Source organism: Eumetopias jubatus, unplaced genomic scaffold, assembly GCF_037043125.1.
Source record: "Eumetopias jubatus isolate StellerSeaLion01/CBP00866 unplaced genomic scaffold, mEumJub1_p1.0 scaffold_47, whole genome shotgun sequence".
NCBI lineage: Eukaryota > Metazoa > Chordata > Mammalia > Carnivora > Otariidae > Eumetopias > Eumetopias jubatus.
In genome coordinates, this window is record NW_028274853.1 from 487068 (window position 1) to 512412 (window position 25345).

The 25345-nt window shown below is 38.3% G+C and overlaps 1 non-coding gene across 1 annotated transcript; it reads right to left on the bottom strand.

Moving 5' to 3' along the window:
• Positions 1 to 22119: 22119 nt before the first annotated feature.
• LOC148161867 (U6 spliceosomal RNA) lies at positions 22120 to 22226 on the bottom strand. The gene has a single exon (XR_015767324.1). It is a non-coding gene; the product is annotated as a U6 spliceosomal RNA (small nuclear RNA).
• Positions 22227 to 25345: the final 3119 nt, after the last annotated feature.

Sequence of the window (25345 nt, forward strand, 5' to 3'; positions counted from 1 at the left end):
CTAGTTTGGGGCTATTATAAATAAAACTGCTAAGAACAACCATATTCAAGTCTATGTATAGGCACAAGCTCTCTTTCCTCTTAGGTAAACACCTAGGAGCAAAATGACCAGGTCATATGGTAAGAGTATGTTTAGCATTTTTAAAACTGCCTAACTAGTCGCCAAACTAGTTGTACTCACCTACATTCCCATTTTACATATATCAGTTCTGGTTCCTCTACATCCTCAACTCTTGATGGGGTCAGTCTTTTTCATTCTAACCATTCTAAAAGGTGTGTGGTGGTATTCACTGTAGTTTTAATTTGCATTTCCTTGATGAATAATGATGTTGAGCATCTTTTAATATGTTTATTTTATATATGAATATATTTTTGGTATGTCTCTGTTCAAATCTTTTACCTGTTTTTAAACTGGATTATGTATCTTTTATCAGATGTAGGCTTTGAAGATATTTTCTCCCACTCTTTGGTTTCTCATTTCATTCTCTTATAGTGTCTTTGAAAAGCAGTTTCTAATTTTAATGAAGTCTAATTTATCAAGTTTTCTTGCAGATCGTTTTCATATGCATGGAATCTTTACCTAAGCCACAGTCACGAAGATTTTCACTATTTTTGTATCCTTTGGATAAAGACCTAGTAGTGCAATTGCTGGGTTGTAGGGTAGTTCTATTTTTAACTTTTTGCAGACCTCCATACTCTTTTCCAGAGTGGCTGCACCAGTTTGCATTCCCACCAATAATGTAAGAGGGTTCCCCTTTCTCCACATCCTTGCCAACATCTGCTGTTTCCGGAGTTATTAATTTTACCCATTCTGACAGGTGTGAGGTGGTATCTCATTGTGGTTTTGATTTGTATTTCCCTGATGCTGAGTGATGTTGAACATTTTTTCATGTGTCTGTTTTACATTTGTGTGTCTTCTTTGGAGAAATGTCTATTCATGCCTTCTGCCCATTTCTTGATTGGATTTTTTATTTTGGGGGTGTTGAATTTGATTAGTTCTTTATAGATTTTGGATACTAGCTTTTTATCTGTCGAGATATTTGTCATTTGCAAATATCTTCTCCCATTCTGTAGGTTCCCTTTTAGTTTTTGTTATTGTTGTTGTTTCCTTTGCTGTGCAAAAGCTTTTTATCCTAATGCCGTCCCAACAGTTCATTTTTGCTTTTGTTTCCCTTGCCTCTGGAGATGTGTCTAGCGAGAAGTTGCTACGGCCAAGGTCAAAGAGGTTGCTGCCTGTGTTCTCCTCGAGGATTTTGATGGATTCCTATCTCATATTTAGGTCTTTCATCCAGGAGAGAGAGAATCTTAAACAGGCTCCAGGCCCAGCATGGAGTCTGACCTGGGGCTCAGTCTCACAACGCTGAGATCTTGACCTGAGCCAAAATCAGGAGTCGGAGGCTTAACCAGCTAAGTTACTCTGATGCCCCAAGATTTATATCTATCTTGAGTTAATTTTTATACATGGTATAAAGTATTGATGAAGGGTTTATTTTTTGCATTTAGATATTCCATTATTCCAGAACCATTTGATTAAAAGATTTTTCACCACTGAATTGCCTTTACACCTTTGTCAAAATCAATTGTCTTAAAAATGTGGGTATATTTCTGGACTTTCTACTCCGTTACATTGATTTATTCCTCTATTTTTACCCTAAGACCACACCATCTTGATTACTGCAGCTCCATAATTACCCTTGAACAAAGGTCATATTAACTCATGAACTTTTTGTTTTTGCTTTTTTTATTCTTAGCATTTCCTTATGAACTTTAGAATCGATTCATTAATTTCTATAAAGAGATGTGCTAAGATCTTTATTGAGATTGCACTGAATCTAAATATCAATTTGGGGACACTTGACGTCTTAACAATTTTGAATCTTCCTATACATAACAGGGTACACCTCTTCATTTAGGTCTTTAACTCGCTCAGTAATATTTTGTAGTTTCCAGCATATAGGTGTTGGGCATCTTTTGTCAGATTTATCCTTAAGTATTTTATATTTTTATGCTATATAAATATTATTTCAATTTCCAATTGTTTATCACTAGTGTATAGAAATACAATTATGATATACCGTACATGTTATTTAATATATTGTAACAATCTAATTGAATAGTTTATGTTCTGCAACCTTGATAAAATCACATTTAGTATCATATTTGTAGAATCCACAAGGTTTTCTGCATGTCATCTGCCAAAAAAATAGTTTTACTTCTTCCTTTCTAACCTGGACGCCTTTTCTTCCTCTTGCCAGTTGCACTGGCTATACCTTCAACATAATTCAACATTATATTGAATAGAAATGATGAAAACACACATCCTTTCCTTGTTCCTCATTTTAGAAGGAGTGCATTAATTCTCTGCCCATTAAGTATGATGTTAGCTCTAGATTTTTCATGGATTGTCTTTATCAGGTTGAAGAAGTGCCTTTATAGTCCTAGTTGGCTGAGTTTTTATCAGGAATAGGTGTTGGGCTTTGTCCAATACTGTTCATGTATCTAATGAGATGGACATACGATTTTTCTTTTTTAGTTTGTTAACAGGCTGATTTTTAAAAAGATTTTATTTATTTGACAGAGAGAGAGCACGAGTAGGGGGACGGGCAGAATGAGAGGGAGAAGCAGGCTCCCCATGGAGCAGGGAGCCTGAGCGGGACTTGATCCCAGGACACTGAGATCATGACCTGTGCTGAAGGCAGACGCTTAACCGACTGAGCTACCCAGGTGCCCCGATATGCTGATTTTTATCAGTTGATTTTCAAATGTTAAACCAATCTTACACCCTTAGGATAAACTCCATTGGTCACAATGTATGCTTTTTGTATATTGTTGAATTTGATTTGCCAAAATCAAATTCAACAATATACCAAATTTGATTTGCCAAAATTTTGATTTGCCAAAATTTTACTTAGAACTTTTGCATATATGTTAATGAGATATGTGTCTATAGTTTTTTTCTCTTATTATCTGAGTTACTCAATTTCTTTAATAGATATAAGACTATTCAAGTAATCTATTTCTCTTGAGAGAGCTTTAGTAGTTTGCATCTCTCAAGGAATTCTTCCATTTCATCTATGTTGCTAAACTTACTGGCCTAAAGTTGTTTGAAATAGTTTTTTATCCTTTACATAGCTGTAAGACAGACTGATTTCCTCTCTCATTCCTGATATGGGTAGTTTGTGTCTTGTCTCTTTTTTTTCTTGATCACTCTGACTAGAAGTTGATTACTTTGTTTTCTTCAAACACTCAGCTGTTGGTTTCCTTGACTTTTCTCTCCTGTTTTTGTTTTCTATTTCATTTATTTCTACCCTCTTTTCTTCTATTTTAGGTATAATCTGCTCTTCCTTTTTCTAGTTTCCTAAGGGGAAGCTGAGATCTTCTGAGACTTTTCTTCTTTTCTAATGTAGGCACTTGGTACTCTAACTGTCCCACTAAGTACTACTTCAGCAGCAGTATCCTACACATCTTGGTGTGTTCTGTTTCCCTTTTAATTCACTTCAAAATAGTTATATTTTTCTTTTGATTTCTTCTTTGTTCCAATGGGTTATCTAGAATTTAGAAATGTGTTCTTTAGTTTCCAGAGATCTTTTGGTTATTGATGCCTAACTTAACTCCATAGTGACCAGAGAAGATATGTTTTTATGACATGAAATGTCGACCTCTGAGAGTCGGGGACCTGGGGCAGCGAAGGAACTGAGAAAAAGAGATGACAGTACAGTGAGGCACAGGGCACCCCGAACAAACAGCCCGAGGTGCCGAGGTTTATTTTCCATACTCTTATATACCTTCCACAGCAGGGGCGTAGTAAGGCACATTCCTCCATGTATACAGGATTAGTCAGGCACATAAGAATCTTTAAAACAGAATAAAGGAACAAAGAGGGGAGTGCAGTGTTTACAGGGACGAGGGAACAAAGAGGGGGAAGGAGTGCCCAGCCTGCTGTTTGCAGCTGGCTTCCTACCTACTAAACATCTGCTGCTGCGGACTTTAGAACTGACCACACACATCCCAAGGGCATTTCACTCTGATCCTTTTGGGTTATTTTTAACCCTGCAATCTCGAGTTTTCTCAGAGATCTAGGAGTCTGAGCGAACATGCACCAGTGGTCGTTGTGGCGTTCTGTTTCCCACAGAGAAAACCTTTAAACTCATTTAAACATGTTCTATACCCCAAGATATGGTCTATCTTGGTAAATGATCTATTGCATATGAAAAGAATATGCATTCTGCTGTTTTTGGATGGGGTTTTCTAAAATGTCAATTAGTTGAAGTTTGTTAATAGGATTGTTCAAGTCTTTCACGTCCTTGTTTATTTTCTGTCTAGTCTATCAATCATTGAAAGGTTTTTAAATTTCTGACTATAATTGTGCATTTGTCTACTCCTTGATGTCCCATCAGTTTGTGTTTCTTGTATTTTGAATTTCTGCTAGCTGTATAAATGTTCTGGATTGTTTTGCCTCATGATACTCTGAGTCTTTTATCATTATGAAATCACATTCTTCATCCCTACTAACAGTAACTGTTCTTAAATCTACTTTGTTTGCTATCAATAACCATTCCAGCTTTTATATAATTAATATCAGCATGAAATATCTTTTCCCATTTGTTACTTTTTACCTATTTGTGTCTTTATATTTCAACTGTGTTTCTTGTAAGCAGTATATTATTGAGTTTTGCTTTTATTCAATATGATCATCTGTGCCTTACAATTAGAGTGCTCAGACCATTTACATTTAATGCCATCAACGATGTGGTTAAGTTAGAGTCTATCACATTACTGTTTTTTTCTATATGGTCCATCTGTTCTTTTTCCCTTTTTCCTCTTTTTCTACCTTCTTTTCAATTGAATAAAATAAGTATATTTTTGCTGGGTATAGAATACTAGACGGGCAATTTTTTCCCCTCACTACTTGAAAATAGGTTGCTCCACTATTTTCTCACTTGTATTGTGTCAGATGAGAAATCTACGGTTATCTTTATCTTGTTTCCTCTGTTTGTAATATGTATGAGGTAAGCAAAAAAAAAAAAACAAAAAGATCAGCCATACCTGATTTAAATGATGAGATTTGGGACTTTTGAGCTAATGAGATTTAGATGAAATTCTTTACTTTGTGTTGATGCTGTAACTGGAGATTTGAGATGGGATGAATGTATTTTACATGTGGGACAAATATACTTGGGGGACAGAAAAATGGACTACGGTCAGCAGAAAAAATGGTTCTCAGAAATACTCATGTTCTAATTCATGAGACCTATGAATATGTTAGGTTAGATGCAAAAGGTAATTAAATTTGCAGATAGAGTAAAGGTTGTTAATCAGATGACCTTAAAATAGGGAAATTATCCTGCATTATCTGTGTGAGTTTAATCTAACCACAAGGGTTTTTAAAAGTGGAAGAGAGAGGCAGAATACAGTGAGAAAAAGAAATGTAACTATGGAAGAAAGATCACAGAGATGCTTAGTGCTGGGTTTGAAGATGGAGGAAGGGGCCATAAGCCAAGGAACATGAGTGGCCTCTAGACACTGAAAGAGACAAGGAAGCCAGGTCTTTCCTATAACTTCCAGAAAGGAAGGAATGCAGCCCTTGGTGATACCTTGTGTTTAGCCCAGTCAGACCCATGTCAGACTTCTGACCTACAAAACTCTAGGATAATAAATTTGGGTTGCTTTAAGCTCCTCAGGTAATTTGTTAGCCGCTATAGGAAATTAATACGATGTCTTTTTTCTTCTCTGGCTGACTTTAAGCTTTTTTTTTAATCACTGGTTTTGAAAGATGACATCTTTACATGCCATACACATACTCCCATCTTTTCCCCAGAAAAGGCACTAATAGAAAATGTAATTTAAAAAACTGTGCCAATAAAGAAAAAAGCAATAGCTGAGAAAAAGAGGAGAAAGTTTAACAATGCATAGTTGGGTCAATTATACAGAACACTTTCCCTTGAAGGTAGACCTTTCAAAGACATTGCTCATTTTTTAGTTAACTATAGGCAATATCAACATTTTTAGAATAATTATACATTATTATCAAGGTCCTAAGCTCTCAAAATAAAGGAAGAAAATTAGTATATATTAAAGCTGCTCCATGGGGGAACAGTATTCACAAAACAGTAATATAAATGTTTCCTTATATGCCACTGAAGGACATAATGTAGGCTATTTTATCTTAAACTGGCCTAACAAATTCATTTCAAGAATAATGTGGGGCACCTGGGTGGCTTAGTTGGTTAAGTGTCTGCCTTCCGCTCACGTCATGGGATCCCAGGATCCTGGGATGGAGCCCTGCACTGAGCTCCCTGCTCAGCCAGGAGTCGGCTTCTCCCTCTCCCTCTGCCCCTCCCCCAGCTCATGCTCTCTCTCTCTCTCTCTCTCTGTCTCTCTCTATCAAATAAATAAACAAATCTTAAAAAAAAATAAAGGTGAGACCCATACCTTTAAAAAGAAAAGAATGCTTTAATGATGCTATTAACCCAACTAAATTCTATATTCTATCAGGATTATAGAATTAGATTGTGTTTTTTAAAGCTCCTTTCTTCTGAGAAACTCAGGCTGCTTTTATAGATAATGACATTAAATGTCACAGTGGTCCCAAGAGTTTCATCAAGAGGCAATCAGAATTCCCAAATAAATCCAATTCCCCACCCCACCCCCAAATGCTAACATTGGGGAATCAGGCAAACTTTTTGTTTTCTAACTAAAGAAACTCTGAAGATATTTTTAAGTAAGTAAGGGCTAAGGGTTAAGAGAGGGCATTCAGCTGTGTAGGTACAAAACAACTGAATTTTGGCAAAGCAAGTTCCTAATTTTCAGATGATTTAAGATAAACTATGCCTATGGGAAGAAAAAAAACCTTTTAAACTTTTAAAAAAATTACACAAGTCATATGTGTTCATTTTCAAAAAATCAACCCATAATCCCACTGCCCAGGACAACCTCTATTAACATAGTGGCATACCTCTGTTGACCTGGATGTTTTCTATTTGCCCCTCCAGATCCCCTCTCAATCCTGCCACCCTGCTCTGTGCCTTAGGAGACAATCCCTTTGCAGCCTGATTTCTGCTTGAGCTCAGTGAATGAAGAACACTGGTTAAGAGTAGGGGGTGGAAGGAGAGGCCAAGACACTCACTCCCTAGCACCCACACTGTACAGTTGCTGTGGGAAGGCTACACGCCTTTAGAAAAAGTCATCAATCCTGTCAAAAGGTGTTTCCACATAGCTCTCCCTGCCTCACAGCCCCTTCCTCCAGCCCCTTCAGGCAGACCTGCAGGTGGTAAGAACCTATCCTCCACACCCTCACCAGCTCCAGGTTCTATCCCATACCTTGTTGTTTCTCTATAGCCTGCCTACACCTTGTGAATAATCCTGATATTGAACTCTCTCACATTACTCAAGTTGAGTGTGCCATCTGTATCCTGCTGCTACCTTGACTAAAACCCCTTTCCAGGTTTTTAAATGGAAACTATGTATATTATAATTACATATATATATTTACACACACACATTCTTGTTTTTAGATAATAAGCCAGCTATTATATAGCTATATTACAATCTATACAAATCACTACGATTCAAAATTTTCAGTTTCCATTTTCTACTCAAAACAGTAATGCAGTAAATACGTATATACATGTATCTTTGCCCTCTTGTCTATATTACTGCCACAGGATACTTTCTTGGCAGCAGTATTTCTGGGACATATAAATATGCACATATGTAAGGCTTTTGATGTTGCCAAATGGCTTTTCATGCAGGCCATAATGATATTCACTTCTGCATGCAGTGTACAAGAATGCCCGGATGCCCATTGTCCCACCCACTCACTAACATTCTACCAAACATCTTTGCAGAAGGAAAATTCACCTCTTCAGTTCTGTTGTACACACACCACCTCATACTCTGCACTCAAGTCATACCCAAAGCCACCAAGTTGATAGATGGATAACAATTTAAACATCATCTCTTAATTCCAATTTCAGAAACCATAAAATAGAGCTTTTTGGTATCTCCTCCCTTTCCCACGTTGCCACAGTAAGTAGTCCTTTAACCTATAAAATGTGTAAAATTTTCCACTAATTTGTTAGAAGTGGAAAAACCATACGTTTAAGTCCTAAACCAAAAAACTAGGGCAAATTTAATGAAGTCCCTAAGTTTCTTTTACAGAGTCTAAAGGAAAATAATCACACATTAAAATTTAAGCCATTCCCATAAAAATGAATTGAACCCCAAGGTTGTGGAAGACATCAGAGTCCACTGTTATGAGAGGTACGAGCATGGGTGAAATGTGTCCTTCCCCCACAGCAGCTGTCTAACACAGGAACAGGAAGAGGCCGGACAACATTAAAGGTGGCTTAAGAGTGGAACTGAAAAAAATCTAAGAATGGGTTCTCTGAGGAAGAAAAACAAAAAAACCTCTAGCTAATCAAGAAAAAAGAGCAAATACATACAGAAAGTAAGGAATGAAATAAGGCTATAATGATAGATCTGGAAGATTTTTTTCTTTACAAAATACTGTCTACAACTTCATGCTAAAACTTTAAAAATATATATGAAATATATAATTTCCGGGACGCCTGGGTGGCTCAGTTGGTTAGGTGACTGCCTTGGGCTCAGGTCATGATCCTGGAGTCCCGGGATAGAGTCCCGCATCAGGCTCCCTGCTCAGCGGGGAGTCTGCTTCTCCCTCTGGCCCTCTTCCCTCTCATGCTATCTATCTCTCATTCTCTCTCTCTCTCAAATAAATAAATAAAATTTTAAAAATATATAATTTTCTCAGAAAATAAAAATGACAAGCATTATTTGATCAGATGAATATCTAGGGAAGAAGCGGAAAATGTTGTCAAAGAAGGCAGAACAGACTATATACATTAAGAAGACAGCTTTAAATTCCATTGTCCCATTGTCCTTTTGACCCTGGGTAACACCAACTCCCCACCTCCTCCAACTGTCCCATGAGCTTTGCTGGAGAAAAATCACAGTCAAGTAGATGGAAGCTACTATAGTTTTATGGTCATCAACCTCAAATGGGCTCTCAGCACTGAAAAGAAACTACAGAATTATGTTTTTCTAGTTGTCTTACTTTTCTATTCTCCACATCTCTGTAACATAGATAAAAATCTTCTCTATTCTTCTCAAACTTCTGAATTCTGCCACACACACATCCCTCCCCACTCAGCCCTGCAGAATCACTCAGCAGGCAATCTGAGGCAATCAGACTTCTGTTTTCATAGAGAAACAAAAGTCATCAAAAGGACCCCCTCAAATTCCTGCCACCAGAACAATAACACAAATCTATCTATGTATGAATCTTCGTTTCTTCCCTCCTGTTTCAGAGGAAGAAGTGGCCTACCTCTTGTGACTTCTCAAGTGCCTTACTCTATCCTGTATCTTCAAACTGCCTCACTCCGCTGGCTCCTTCCCATCAGTCTTCCAATACTTCCCCTCCTACGTGCTCCCTTCCTTTCTGCTCCCCTTCATTTCACAACCCACCACATTCTGGCTATTTGTCCCAACAAACTTCCCCTTGTCAAACTCATCACTGACCTCCATGTTGTTGAAACCAGTTGACACTTTTCAGTTCTTCACCTGCTTGTACCCTGGGCAGTATTTGATACTGCTGTCCTCACCTTTTCACCTTCTCCCTAATTAACAGGATTTTTATTATTTCTACTTAGCTCATATCTCTACGGATTGAATTTCCAATTTGTAATACAATTTGTAATGATCTATTGGTGCACTTATTTAATCAGCACAAGGTAAAAAAGTTCAAATCCTGCCAAAGTCAGTCTCCTTCCCACCCCTGCACCCCAGTCCCCCAATTTCCTTACCCAGAGGCATGTCTGTAAGCACTGTGTGAGCCTGGAGCTGCAGAGCACCATCTTTCCCACCATGAAAAATTCTGCTTGCGATTCAATAAATTATCTGAATCTTGGTTTGTGTAGACTTGCAATCTACATGCAATTTTAACTAAATCGATAGCTTTTACATTTTCATTTGTGTACATAAGCTCTCCCCACCCTTTTTTCAACATCCATTAGTTAACTGATCTTTGTAAACTGGCATTGAAACATTACAACAATGTTTTGTTGTACCAATTTTATAAACTTTTACAGTGCAATACGTGTTGTTTTTCCGAGACAAACCAAACTATTTCAAGGTTCTTGCTGCCTGCTTTAGCAGCATTTGATGGGAGGATCTTTTACATACATTTGTAATAGATGAAAAATAAACCAGATTGCAAATCCTTTTTTTTTTTAAGCTTAAACCATGCACCAAGTCTCTGGTCCAAATTGTGTAGGATAAGTTAAACTTAAATTGCATTCTATTAACCAATATGAATGTATTTCTGTAAGCATAGTTATGTTGAAATAAAGTTTTAAAAAGCAAAAAAAAAAAAAAAAAATCCTGCTTGCCCAAGAGTGAAGCTGAACAGAAGGAACCAGAGAGGAAGGTTCCTGATGACACTGTTTTGAGTATATGGGTCTAATTAACTTTAATTAATCTCTAGACTTTTCTAGTAATAAAGAATAAGTTTCCTTTTTTTGAAAAGCTAGCTTGAATTGTGTTTCTGTTAATTTGCAGCTGAAGCAGTCTTCTGAGGGAGCAGGTTCTAGCAATTTCTAGAACACAAAATTGACAGGGTTTCATAATCAATTGTATGTGGAAAGTCAAATTTTCCAAGTGTAAACATAGGCCTGGAGAGAGTTGGATAGGGTCATAAGTTCAAGTGTGACAAAAAGGAGTTCACATTTCACAAAGTTGCCATATGTGATTATGTGAGGAAGGGTGAAGAGCAGAAACACTTTAAGTGACCCAAAGCTAGTCACTGAGGTGGATGTTCAAAAATAAGCCAAAGCCTAGCAATCAGACAGTAAAGATTCCACAAACTCTTGGCCTTGAGTAAGACTCAGGTTGGGAAACAGATCAGTTTAGCCAAGGGAATCTGAGATACCAACTGCCAAGAAAAATTCAAGGTTCTAGAAATAAACAGATCAAAGTTACACCGCATAGGTGTAGGAATAACCAGATCTTGATAAGCAAGACAAGTAAATACCCATGTGAAATAGAAAAAAGGAAAGAAAGTGGGTTAGGTGGAACAAGACTAGCACTCGCAACAAAAGCCTTAAAATTACCTCGGAAGAACAAGGACAGTTTGTTCTCTGGCTTCTTTTGCAGTTACTACTGAAAGAAGGTAGCTCTGGGTACAAAAGACAGTATAAAAAATAGTTGTCACTAATATTAGGTGACTGTGATATAATCGATATTAGGAAGGCTGGGAGAAGGGTAGGAAAACTGGATATACTGAGGTATTCTTATAGAAAAGGTTAAATGAATAGAAAGCATAGAGAGATCACAGAAAAAAGATCATGCATATTCTGAAAAATAAAGCAAAGATAAAGCAGAAAAAGACAGGGAAGTTCAAATGACTGTGGGCAAAAGCCCACAATCCAGTTGAACGTTGACACTGTTTTCCTTTGGGGAACGCAAAGAGGAAGTCAAGTAAAAATACTGACATTAGGGGTCTAAGACGTTATCCTCAGCTTGGATGTCTTTTTATATTAAAAGTGGGTAATTCTGATCTTGTAATAATTCATTGCACTGGTGGGGTAGGATTTCTGCACATCCTGTGTGAAGAATGGATCCCGGTTCAATTTTGGCTCTGTGCTAATTCAAACATACTTTCCATTCTGTGCACCACTCAGGATGAACCTGAAGGCTTTACCTGAAATTACAGAAAGCTGTCTGTACTGTATTGGCTGAGTTCCCCCAGACTGACCAGTCATTCATAAGGGGCAGCACAATTCAAGGCCAAGGAATGTAGGAACTGTCTGTCATTCCCTGTGTTTACTTAGACAATAGAGCCCATGTTAAACTTGTAAATTAGAAAACATTTTATCAGAGTTTGGGGATAGAATTCAGTGGTGGAAGAGGTTTTTGCTGAGTAGGAGGTTCCTAAAAATACCTTAGGAACCAGAGCAAGACTGCTTGCTCATGGCCCTCCAGACTCTCTCATGCACTTCTCTCAATTCATCCGAGTAAGTATAAAAACAACTAGAAGTAACATGGACAATTCAAAGAGCTAGTTTATTTCTATTTGTTGGACAAATGGATAAAGATCAACATGTTCTCTCCTGCAACTAAAATATTCAAACCATAAGGACAAAAAGCAGAAAGCTACATCATAAAAAATCATTTTCCTTTCATGTAGTGAAGCGGGCAGCCCTGGGGACTTCCACTTCCAGGAAGATGGAGCAGGCATAATTTTCCCTATTTCTTCCACTAAGACTGAAAACATGTAAAACAAACCTAAGAAGACTCTGTAAGGTGGAAAAGACACGCAGACTGGCTAAAGGACTTAGAATCTGAGGAACAACATGATGGTGAGTTCCCTGGGGTTTTGTTTTTGTTTTATTTTTGTCTCATATAATCTCAGACTTGGAGCTGAAAAAGCCGAGACAACCTGCTTTTGCCCCCGTCAGTGGGTGCAGACCAAAAAAGCCCCCCCAATAACCTGCCCTCCACAGCCAAAGTTCCAGGAAAGAGACAGTCTAGCAAGACAGAAAACTTCTAGCCGAATACCACAGAAAAAGCTGTGGTCCCACCACAGAGATTTATGCTGAGTTAAAAAAGCCAAGCCAAAAAACTACATACTGTATGATTCATTATATAACATTTTTTAAAAGATATTTATTTATTTATTTATTTATTTATTTAAGGGAGAGAGAATGAGTAGAGGGGAAGGGCAGAGGGACAGAGAGAGAGAGAGAGAGAAGCAGACTCCCTACGGAGTAGGAAGCCCAATGCAGGAACTCGATCCCGGGACCTGGAGATCATGACCTGAGCCGAAGGCAGACGCTCAACGGACTGAGCCACCCAGGCGCCCCTATAACATTTTTGAAATGATAGCTCACTCACAAGTTTGACAGGGTGCCCTATTATCAGAATGTCTTAGTTCCTCACCATGTGGACCCCTCCATTGGACTGCTTGGGTGTCTTCATGCGTGACCCAGGAGCCAGCTTCTCCCAGAGTGATCCAAGAGACAGCAAGGCAGAAACTACAATGTCCTTCATGACCAAGCCTCAGAAGTCACACACCATCATTTAGATAATACCCAACTGGCTGCACAGCTCAATCATACTGAGTGTGAGAGAGGACTACGCAAGGATGTGAATACCAGCAGTTGAGAACACTGGAATCTATCTTGGAAACTGGCTACCACAGTAGAATAGAAAATATCAGAGTGCAAAACAAGGATCCTTAGCAAGAAATGTGCGCATTTCAACAACCACTGCAGCCAACTACTATCAGTGGTCTGAGAGACACAGTAGAGCATACATGATTAATACACACATTACCTAAGAAAGAGTCATTCAATCTTTTTTTTTGTTGGCATCTTTCTTGATTTTTGGAATCTGATGATCAATATGATCACTGAGAATTAATGTTGAATGTTCTGCAGTTTAAGTTTATATTAACATAATTCACAGTTGGTTATGAAGAGAACTAAGAAAAGCATTTTTCTGCTGCTGTTAGCAAAAAAGTATTAGGATTTAAGAGACTTTTAAATATCTCATTACAAACTTCCAGCGTGCTTGCTAGAAGGGAGATTAGGAAATGGGACATTTTTCTAGTATAATCATTGTAACACTGTAACAGAACTGGTACTAATTTTTCTATAAAAGGATGGTTTTATTATTGGAAGAAAACAATTTATAGAGCAAAAACTACAGAGCTGTGTTCAAGTTCAAGTGCTGGATCTAGAGACTTAAATAGTAATAATATTAAGGGGTGCCTGGGTGGCTCAGTAGGTTGAGCATCTGACTCCTGATTTCGGCTCAGTCATGATCCTGGGGTCCTGGGATCCAGGCCCGAGTCAAGTTCCATGCTCAGTGTGGAGTCTGAGATTCTCCCTCTCCCTCTCCCTCCACCCCTCCCCCCACTCACAGGCACACACTTTCTTTTAAATAAATAAATCTTTAAAAAAAACAGAACAGCATTCACTGCAACAAGTAATCTTAGACTTTATTAAACTACTTCATTTTTTTTTTTTTTAAGTAATGTCTGCAGCCAATGTGGGGCTTGAACTCAACCCGGAGCTCAAGAGCCTCATGCTCCACCGACTGAGCTGGCCTGGCGCCCCTAAGCTACTTGTTTTTTTAAGATGTTTATTTTTTTTTAAGATTTTATTTATTTATGGGCGCCTGGGTGGCTCAGTTGGTTGAGCGACTGCCTTCGGCTCAGGTCATGATCCTGCGGAGTCCCGGGATAGAGTCCCGCGTCGGGCTCCCTGCTCAGCGGGGAGTCTGCTTCTCCCTCTGACCCTCTTCCCTCTCGTACTTTCTATCTCTCATTCTCTCTCTCTCTCAAATGGATGAATAAAATCTTTTTAAAAAAATGTTAAAAAAAGATTTTATTTATTTATTTAAGAGAAAGAGAGAGAGCACAAGCAGGGGGAGCAACAGAGAAAGACGGAGAAGCAGGCTGCCTGAGACCAACATGGAGCTTGATCCTGACGAAGGCACACGCTTTAACCGATTGAGCCACCCAGGCGCCCCTTAAACTACTCAACAACAACAAAAAAAGATTTTATTTATTTATTTGAGAGAGAGAGAGCAAGCACAAGCAGGGGGAGCGGCAGGCAGAGGGAGAAGCAGGCTACCGGCTGAGCAAGGAGCTGGATGCGGGACTCGATCACTGGGATCATGACCTGAGCCCAAGGCAGACCCTTAACCTACTAAAGCCATCCAGGCACCCCTAAACTATTTTTAAATAAAGAAAAACTTATGTGCCAGACCTAGTAATAAATGTTTTCTTAAATATTTTAACAAATCTGCAAAATCCAAATAAACATTTCAATTTCTAATATACGTACAAATGAAAGGTTTAAAACTCCCAAATTCAAAAATTCTGGAAACAATTCAAATATTATCAAAGAAGGAAAAAATAGATACAGTTACCTGCCTGTGATGATTCATTTTATGTACCAAAGGGTGCCCAGATTAAACATTATTCCTGGGTGTGTCTGTGAGGCTTTTTCCAGATGAGATGAGCATTCGAACTGGTGGACTCGGAAAAGTAGGTTGCCCTCTCCAGTGTGTGTGGGCATCATCCAATCCTTTGAGGGTGTAAATAGAACAAAACGAGGAAGGAAAGAGGAATTCGTCCCTTCTTACTTCCTGTCCACCTGCTGAGTTGGAATATAGTCTTCTCTCGTCCTTGTTACGGTCTTTATGCCACCTGCTCCCCGGCTTCTCAGGGCCTTTGCATTTAGCGTGGGGTTGAGACAGTGAGGGACTACTGGAACAAACCCCAGGTGAAAAACACTAATGTAGCCAGTGGAGTTCTGTTTCCTGTTACCGTTAATCCGCTCGTCCCACAGAGCAAGAGCACCACGCAGGCTATATATAAGGGGGAACCTAGCTCCAAAAAGCACCAATGAGCTGCCTGAATTGCCTGCCAATACCAACCAATCAGGATAGGTCCTTCCAACCAATTAGAATGAGGCCCTTCGAACCAATCAGGAGGAAGCACTTCCCCCGCCCACCCCCGGCTTTTCCGTCGTTAGCACGTTGGACCGTGAAGTGAATTTTTCCACGTATAGGCAGGGTCTTGGCGTTGTTGCAGGAAGGTACCTAAATTGCTTCGTGTTGATTTTCTGTCTCCGTTTAGGTCATGCTGGAGCCCCAGTAAAGTCTTGCATGTCCCTTTGACTTTTGGGTCCAGCCTGGTAGTTTCTATTGTTGTGGGGTCCGAGAACCCGTCTCCGGTGACAGGATTCCACCATCAGTTTTCCTGGATTTCCAGTTTGCAGATGGTTGGACTTCTCAGCTTCCATAATCAAGTGAGCCAATTCCATATATAAATCCTGTTGGTTTTCTTTCTCTGGAGAACTTTGACAGTCATATCAAAATATGTTCAAAAGAGAAAAATCATAGTGTAAAAAAAAATCTTCTAGAAATGTGGAATATTGTGTGTTCAATTATTTATATAAATCAACCAATAGATTTAAACTATACCTTTACTTTTATAAAATCTTACAGGAGTGCAGAAAATTTAGAAACTTTAGTCTTTAAGATGTCTGCTATAGATTTTGTTCATAGTAACAAATAGAGCAGATATATGACTTGAAAATTAAGATTCAGAAGAATTTATCGGTAAATTATAAGTAAACTAAAGGTAATACTGTAGCCTGGGTGAAATGCCAGAGTAATGACATCCTTAAAAACGTAAGGGAGGGGCGCCTGGGTGGCTCAGTCCTTACGCGTCTGTCTTCGGCTCAGGTCCTGATCCCAGGGTCCTGGGATCTGAGCCCCGAATTAGGCTCCCTGCTCGGTGAGCCTGCTTCTCCTTCTCTGCCTGCGGCTCTCCCTGCCTGTGTGCGCTCTCTCTTTCTTTCAGACAAATAAAATCTTCAAAAAAAAAAGATTCCCTCTCCTCCCCCTTCCCCCACACAGGCCCCCTCACGCTCGCTCGCGATCTCTAAAAAACAAAGTAAAGGAGGTAGGGCGGGGGTCCTCATCTTATCTCTTTAACGTCCAGGGCCAGTATCAGCAAAACTCATACTGATCGTGGCGGAACAGTCGGCTGTTCTAAAACCGAACCAAGTGATAGCCCCCAGCCGCCGCTGCTGTGTTGTGATTTTGAGATGTGTGTTATGTTTAACGGAACAGACTGACCAAGCTCCGGCATGTAGTATGCAGCCATTAATCTCGCGAATGTAGTCTTTTAAACCCTTGCCAGGAAAAAAGATCGGAAGCAATTTACAGTCGCTTGCCCCAGACATCAAATCGCATTCATGGTCTTGTCCCAGGGTTATACTGGTTAAATTAATTCTCCTGCTCTGTTACAATATAGGCCAAAGGAATTTTGATTGCCTGGACATTTCACAAAATACTGTGCCGGTCAGTTGTATTGAGGCATCTTATTAATCAACCCAGGGGGTTGGGGGTGGGGTGGGGGGAAGGGGCAAGGACTCTAAATGCTCTGGTAAGAAACATGGGCATTAGAAAGTGGAAGAAGACCCTGCAGTGATTGGAGGACCTGCCCCGTTAATGAAGTTACCGTACTGAGACTGGTTGGGGGTCATGCTGAGGTGTACTAGCTAAGGTAAAGAACACCTCACCGAACCTTGCATCTTCTACTAAGAAAGGCGCAATTTGTGGTAGCCATCTTCAGATTTTGGAGACTGTGTACACATTTGGGAAACCAGCCCATTGTTCAGATGACTCCAAATGCGGCGAGTTAAGAGTAAGAGAGGGGTCTGCCGCAGACTTAGTCTGTGCTACAAGCAACCCTGGTGTATAGGTTACAATCCAGCAAATACTGTGCGCTAGATGTGTGTGTGGTAGACGAGGATGCTTTGCTGTCTCTCCCAAGTCTCAAATAGGAGAGTTGGACTGCAGACCTCCAGTGTTCTGGAACAACAGCAGAAAATTCCAACATCATTTGAAAAGTAGCTTCTGACTTGCTGTTGGGCCTTTGTAGAGACTGAGCCCCTGACCAGGGGACAGGAAGTGACTATGTGGCCAGAGCTATTCAGTGAGAGTTGCATACAGTAATAAGTAAGTTGGGGCAAGGGAGACAGAAAGGACTGCACAGATCCAGAGGTCAGAGAGAAAGAACACAAACATGTTGCCCATTTGCCTGCCTTTGTTGCACCAACACCTCTCCCTCAGCTCACGGCTGTGGCCTAGGAAGTGTTCCCTACAGCTACTGACAGGAAGAAAAAACTGAGGCCTGGTTCATAGGTAAGATGGTCGAGTATGTCGGTGCAAGCTAAAAATCCACCTGGAAATAATTTTTTAGAATCATTTTATCATAAAAGTGAAGACATAAAAATCACATAAAACAAATGTATAACCCCAGAAATTATCAGAAGGCAAACATCACCCTAGTCAAGAAGTAGATTGTTGCTAACAGCTCCAGAAGCTGCTTCCAGGTGTTCCAGCCTAGTCACAACCCTTCTGCTCACATGAATAACCACCATCTGGCTTTTATGACAATCGCTTCCTTGCTTTGTAAAAATGGTTTTGTCACCCAAACATGGATCCCATCACACTATCAGTTAGTCTTGGTTTAAAAAATTTATACATCTTCTTAAGTATCTCCTCCTCTATAAGTTCTTCTATCCCCTCATTTCCTTTCAGTTTTTCAGTCGAGGAACCTGGGCCATTTGCCCTGTAGAGTTTCCCACAGACTGGATTTTCCTGATTGCATATTCTTAATACAACCCAAGATTTTCTTTCGTCCTCTTGAATTTTCTGCAAATTGTGAGCTGGATCCAGAGACTGGATCAGACTCAAGTTCAGAACTTATAAGAGGCATGTAATTCTGATTATCTCTTTATTCTGTGAATTTAGCAGCCATTGATGTTTTGTGCTTCTAGCCATTCATTAGAAATTGCCAAATGGTGATATGCAAATTCTGTCATTTTATTTGTTGGATTACCTTTATAGTAATACACATACCCTCATCTACTCTTTTATCACCAATCCTATATGCAATTCATATAGGAAAGATGTTGGGATTCCTTTCCTTTATCCATCAGTTTTCAAGATAACAAATGGTTTCTTTATCATTTCCAAAAGTTACACACACACACAATCATTATGAACTTTGCAATTTAAATATTTTGATGGGCTTCAGTCTGTTGTAATTGTTATCATTGAGCTCCAGTTGTCCCATGTTTGACTACTAGGAGCCCTTTAAAGCTGTTCCCTGAATCATGGACATGACTCTAGTAGGATTTAATAGTTTTCTTTCTATCTGGTAATATACGATATTCTAGGCTTGTTTTGTTCATTTCTTGCCCAACTCCTAGATTTGACCATTTCTCTAAGAAGCTCTGGTTTCTTTTAATGAAAATAGTAGTAAGAATTGTATATTGTACCACAATCTGGGCACAAAGGATGCTTATTGTTACTAGGCTGAGCACTATTTTTAGGCCTATTCGGCAGACAGAACTAAGAAATCTATGTAAAATATCTGTTGCATCCAGATTGAGAGTTCCAGTTCCAACTCAATCTTTTATGTAACCTCTTTTCTATTATCATTGTATCTCCTTTTTTCCATATTAGAAATCTGATTCTCAAGAATGTAGAGGATGATAACATTAATATATCCCATAATTACTCATTTATCTCATACTACACACACAGCAGTCTCAGAATAATAATACTAATATTACCACCAATATGGTTCCTGAAAACATTTTAAGAATTCACACACTCTTCGGGTGCCTGGGTGGCTCAGTTGGTTAAGCAACTGCCTTCGGCTCAGGTCATGATCTTGGAGTTCCGGGATCAAGTCCCGCATCGGGCTCCCTGCTCAGCAGGGAGTCTGCTTCTCCCTCTGACCCTCCCCCTTCTCATGCTCTATCTCATTCTCTCTCTCAAATGAATGAATAAATAAAATATTTTAAAAAAAAGAATTCACACAATCTTCTATTCTTAAGGTAGTTATACTCCATTTACTTTGTCAGACCATTACATACTACACTTTCTCCCTCTTATCCAGTGGTATGCTGGGCCAGCTCATACCAGCTCAGGACAGCCGATTGTTAAATATTCAGGAACTTTGCAAGCGGGTTTTTAAACACCTACATTATCAAAGTTAAATTATATAAACTTAACCACTGCATATATTAAAAGTAAAGGTAGAAAATACTCAAAACTCATCAGTTCCTAATTATTTTGCTACATGTTATAACTAGCTATGCTTTTCATGTTATTTACATCTGTTACATCTGCATGGTGGAAACACTATATTACTATGTAATGGTGAGCACTGCACAAGGTTTCTCAACTCTGCATTCAGTGACATCACATTGGTAGCATGAAATCAACCATAGTAGGAATATTCACACCACAGAAATGGGTAAATGATACAAATTAGGACTTGATTTGTTGTTTTTTATGATTGTCTAGACTTTAAAAAGTGATGCAGAAAATGTTAATAATGCAAATTAAACTTAGAAGGGTATTGTGCCTGTAGCCATTTTGAATAGGACCCCAAAAATGAGGAAATATTTGAAAACTATTACCTAGTTCATCAAAGAGGTCACTTGCATCATTGACAAATGAGTGAACTTCTCTTACATGTCTTCATTATTTCACATTTGTCTTACTCATTAACAGAAACAAAAATAGCAACCAACATTCATGTTAAAAGGAATCTCATTCAGGGCACCTGGGTGGCTCAGTGTGTGGAATGTTCAGCTCTTGATTTCATGATCAAGACTTGATTTCATGATTTCAGGTCATGATCTCAGGGTTGTAGGATTGGCCTGCATTGGGCTCCCCACTCTGTGGGGAGTCTGCTTGAGATTCTCTCTGTCCCTCTACCCCTCCCCCAACGCATGCGCACTCTCTAAATAAATAAAAATTAAAAAAAAAAAGAATCTACGGGTGCCCGGGTGACTCATTCCATTAAGTGTCTGCCTTCGGCTCAGGTCAGGATCCCAGGGTCCTGGGATCAAGCCCTGCATCGGGCTCCCTGCTCAGCGGGGAGGCTGCTTCTCCCTCTCCCTCTGTTGCTACCCCTGCTTGTGCTTGAGCTCTCTCTCTCAAATAAATAAATAAAATCTTCAAAAAAAAATCTAATTCATCAATGACATGAGTGACTTCGTCGCTGAATCAGATAGGAATCATGCATTTATTCAAGTCAAGATTTTTGTGACACAATTGCTGGTGAGATAATTTTAAAAAACTGGTAGTAGACTTTGTAAGAGGTAGCATCTCACAGTGAAGTTATATAGGCTGAAAAACGAGGTGTTTTATTTTGAAATTTATGTTAGCCATATATTTAATCCTTGTCAGTCCTTATTTTGATGTCTCTGGTCATTTTGATTGTGTGATGCTCATGCTCTTGTAGATTCCTTAGGTTGGGTTCACTGGAATAATGTTCCCTGAGTTGTTTTTTGACAACAGTTTGTGCCCTTTATCTCTGAAGTCATTCTTACTGATTATAAAATTCTTGGCTCACACTTTATTTCCTTAAATATATTCAATGTGCTTATCCATTTTCTTCTGGGATAAAGCACTCTGTTGAAAATCCAGTGATAATTTTCTTTTCCTTATAAGTCATATGCTCTTTTAAGCTTGATACTCCCCCAATTTGTTCCTTTTCCTTTTCGTTCAGTAATTTTACTAGAATATGTGTTGTCACTGGTCCTTCTAATTCAGTATTCTCAGTTATGCTTTCAGTGTGAAATTCAAATCTTTTTTATTTCAGGAAAGTTTTCTTAATTAGAGTATTTAGTAATTGTTCCATTCTTTTACTTTGACGTTCTTTTTCAAGGATGCCATAATCCATTTAATAAGCAGTCTTCTTTTTCCATCCTCAGTATTTGTTACCTCCTCTTCCTCTTGAATCCCTTTAATCTCATACTTCATTGATTTTTTGTTTTTTAATTTTCCTCTTTTCACCTTCTGTTTCTTTTAAGGCAATATGTAATGGATTTGTTCACTCGTGTTCCTTCTAGTTTAGTCCTCACTTTTGAAATAACTTTTTTTCTTTTACTTTTTATTCTTTGCTGAGTTCTGTCACCTCATTTCTGAGTTTTTCTAATTACTAATTCTGCTTATCTGTGCAGAATCTGTTCCAAGATCCCCAGTGGATATCTGAAATCACAGATAGTACCAAACCCTACATATACTATACAGTTTCCTATACAAACATACCTATGATAAAGTTTAATTTATAAATTAGGCATAATAAGAGATTAGCAGCAATAACTAATAATGAAATAAAACCGTTATAACAATATACTGTAATGAAAGTTGTGTGAATGTGGTTTCTCTGTCTTTCAAAATATTGGATTGTACTCCCCCTTCTTATGACGATGATGTGACATGCCTACATGATGCGATGGAGTGAGGTGAACGGTGTAGGCGTTTTGACGCATTGTTAGGAGACTACTGACCTTCTGATGATCTGCCAGGAGGAGGATCATCTGCTCCCCAACCACAGGTGACTGCAGGCAACTGAAACCACAGACAGCGAAACCGTGAATAAGGGAAGACTGATGTATTTTGTTTTTTCACGTCCTGTAACATTTTCTTAATATCTTTTAGTTATTTTGAAACAGGAGATCACCGTTTTTTTGTTTTTTGTTTTTTGTTTTTAAATATGGAATACTTTGTGAATGTGCGTGTCAGCCTCGTGTGGGAGCCAGGCTAATTTTCTCTGTATATTGTTCCAGTTGTAGTATATGTGATGCTTAGGCTCGCTTAGATGATCACAGTAGATCACAGTTTTCACCTGTATCGTGGGCATATCTTTCTGGCATAGGAACAAGTAATTCTACTTCTTTTTCTCTTTTTATTATAATAATTTTGCATGGGATTTGACCTTCATACTTTTTAGTTATTTTTATATAAAAAGGGTTTTCCTGGACATCTACACTAAGCAAGGTACGAAACCTTCTCTAACATCACAGAGTTCCCTCTTTAGTTCTTTTTGTATGGGGCTCAGTAATAGGGTGCCTTGTTTTCTGAGCTTTTCTTGGTTCTATTGCCAAACCCCACTTCAATTTGAACCTTCCCTTTTCTTCATCTCTGCTGTCTATCCTGCTGAATTTTAATTCCATTTCCTCTTTGGAAGCATTGTGACTATTCTTGGCCTTTTGTTCTTCCACAGACATTACCAAAACAAGTTTGTCAGTTTCCTTGAAAAACCCTGTTAGAATTTATTTTCTGTATTTCATTTAAGTATTTAAAAATCATATATATCTCAGGGCACTTGGCTGGCTCAGTTGGTGGAGCGTGCAACTCTTGATCATAGGGTCCTGAGTTCAAGCCCCACATTGGGCATGGGACCTACTTGAAAAAAAAAGAAAAGGCAACAAAAATTATATATATATCTCTTTCATACATTGTTAAGGGTAAATACTGCTTCAAGGTACTTTTGTTTTAGATGCATGTGTTGTTTGTGTATGTATACATACACATGAGTGTATTAGGATATGTGTCTCTGTCAAAAAGCATGACAACCACTGCCCAGAAGGCTACTTCAGCACTGATTCCCCCTTGGGCTTCCTCTTTTCCATTTGGTATTCATTTTCTTATTGACTAAACTAGACTGTTTTAAAGCCACATGTTTTTATTACTCGGTTCCATACAGATCTCTAGGGGAGAACTGCTGGTAGTGGTGATGGAGTTTGAAAGGGGCTGAGGGAAAAAATGCAGGGAGTTTCCTGCCTCCCTTAAACCTCACCCCTCGGGACCCTTTCTTACACATCTGCTCATGCAGTCAGTTGGGAACTGCTGCTGGGGTTTTTAGATAGCCTTCTCATCCCTTGCCAGATGGTCTAGGGGTTTGTAAAAGTAGACAAGAAATCAGAGGGAATAAAGAAATATTAGAAATGTCTTCACTCTTGGATCAGTTTGAAGACAAATAGTCTATATTCCTCAGCCACCAAGGTGTTGGAATTCTAACAGATAAACCTCAAAGCGCCCTCTGCTGGCAGCCAGTATTAACCACCACTAGTCAACAACGAAATAATGCAGATTTCATTGGTACATATTTTTAAGATGGTAATCACACATAGGGAGTTATATTTATATTCACTATTATGTCCTCCAACTAACCAAATGGAACTCAAGCACCATAAGTTAAAATAGCTCTAAATTATGCAGAATCTACAGTTTTGTTCTGTTTTGTTTTTACTACGCTTTTAAGTATTACAAACAAATCTAAACACTATTTGAAGATGAAATGGACTAGTCATTTATAATTGTTGAGAATAATTGTTATGTTAAAAATAATTGTTTTGGACATTTTTATTATGAGCAGGTGTCAGTATTTCTGGAATAAATAAATGCTGTGTGTCTGTGCTTCTAACTTTACATTTTTCCCTGGTCAAAACAAACTCATAACTAATCCTCTTTCAGTCTTTCTGTGAAATTTCTAACTGCCTAAAAGAGATTATCATAAAGAAGAATAAAGCTAAATTCTTGGATTTATAAAATTAAACTTACATTTACCATGGTTAATAGTTTACTACAGTACAGCCTTAAAAATAAAGTTAAATAAAATTAAATGGAGGAATGAAATAACATCTTGAAAATTCAAATCATCCACTAATTTCTAAATTGATAGTTACTCGTGTATTAGCATAGTTATAGGAAGATATTCAAAATATCAACATCACTTATCTTGTTCAACAGAATTAACTATTTTGTGTATTTATACACTAATATATACAGGACTTGCTTAACTTTTTTCTAAAAGGATTAGAGAAATTTTATGGTTCCTAATTTTCAAAGCTCTAATAATCTTGTGCCTATGTACTGAGGGCACTAAAACCTCACAATAACTTTTGGTATAACTCAATGTACCAGTGATAGTGTTTACCCTCAAGAGAAGAAACTCTGAAACAATCTAGTTTTAGATCTTTATATAAAAGATCAATAAATTAATTCATTTTCCAGTATGAATTAATATTTATTAATTTGCTATTTGTAAAGCTTCTGTATTAAATTACCAGTTAGGCCCTTCCTGATTAATAAGTCTATGGAGTCTACTGATTATAAATAGATCCTTGGGGAAAAACACAACCATAAAAAATTCTTTTTTTTTTTAAAGATTTTATTTATTTATTCATGAGAGACAGAGACAGAGACAGAGAGAAGCAGGCCCCCAAGGAGCAGGGAGCCTGACGTGGAACTCGATCCCAGGACCCTGGGATCATGACCTGAGCCAAAGGCAGACGCTTAACATCTGAGCTACCCAGGCACACACAACCATAAAAAATTCTATTTTAAGAATATTGAGAATAAAATTGGGAAAGTGTGGGGCAAAAAGCTTACCAACAGGGTCATAAATTTAATAGACAAATAGAAACTATCTATTTAATGCCATTCAGAGCACTTTGATCTGTATTAAAAGTTCTGTTTCCTTTTGTTTAATTACATACTTTGTTTCTATAGTAACTCTAAAGCACTGAATCCGTTGAATGTTCCTAAGCCTTTTACATGGTGACTTCTTTTCAGTCGGTAAACAGTAATAACAATATAATCCTTGTTTAGAACTTCATCTTCTTCCTGAAGCTCCCTTAATTAGTACGCAATAGAATTAAATGCAACTGCAGTCTCACTATACAAATTTGAATAATTAGAAGAAAAAATACAAATCCTAAACTAAGTACCTTAGTTTTCTAGGAATTTACTGCCACCTTCAGGTTTTAATCAAAATGCTTTAGTACTATAGCTTTTACATTTCTAGGAGAGAGTCCCTGGTTAATGCAGTAGAAATATTAACATTATTTTCTGGTTTTGAAGGCAAAGTGCTTTCTAACTTAGATTGAAGTACAAATGTCTTTCATGAAATGTGCTTTCATTTTGTCTTG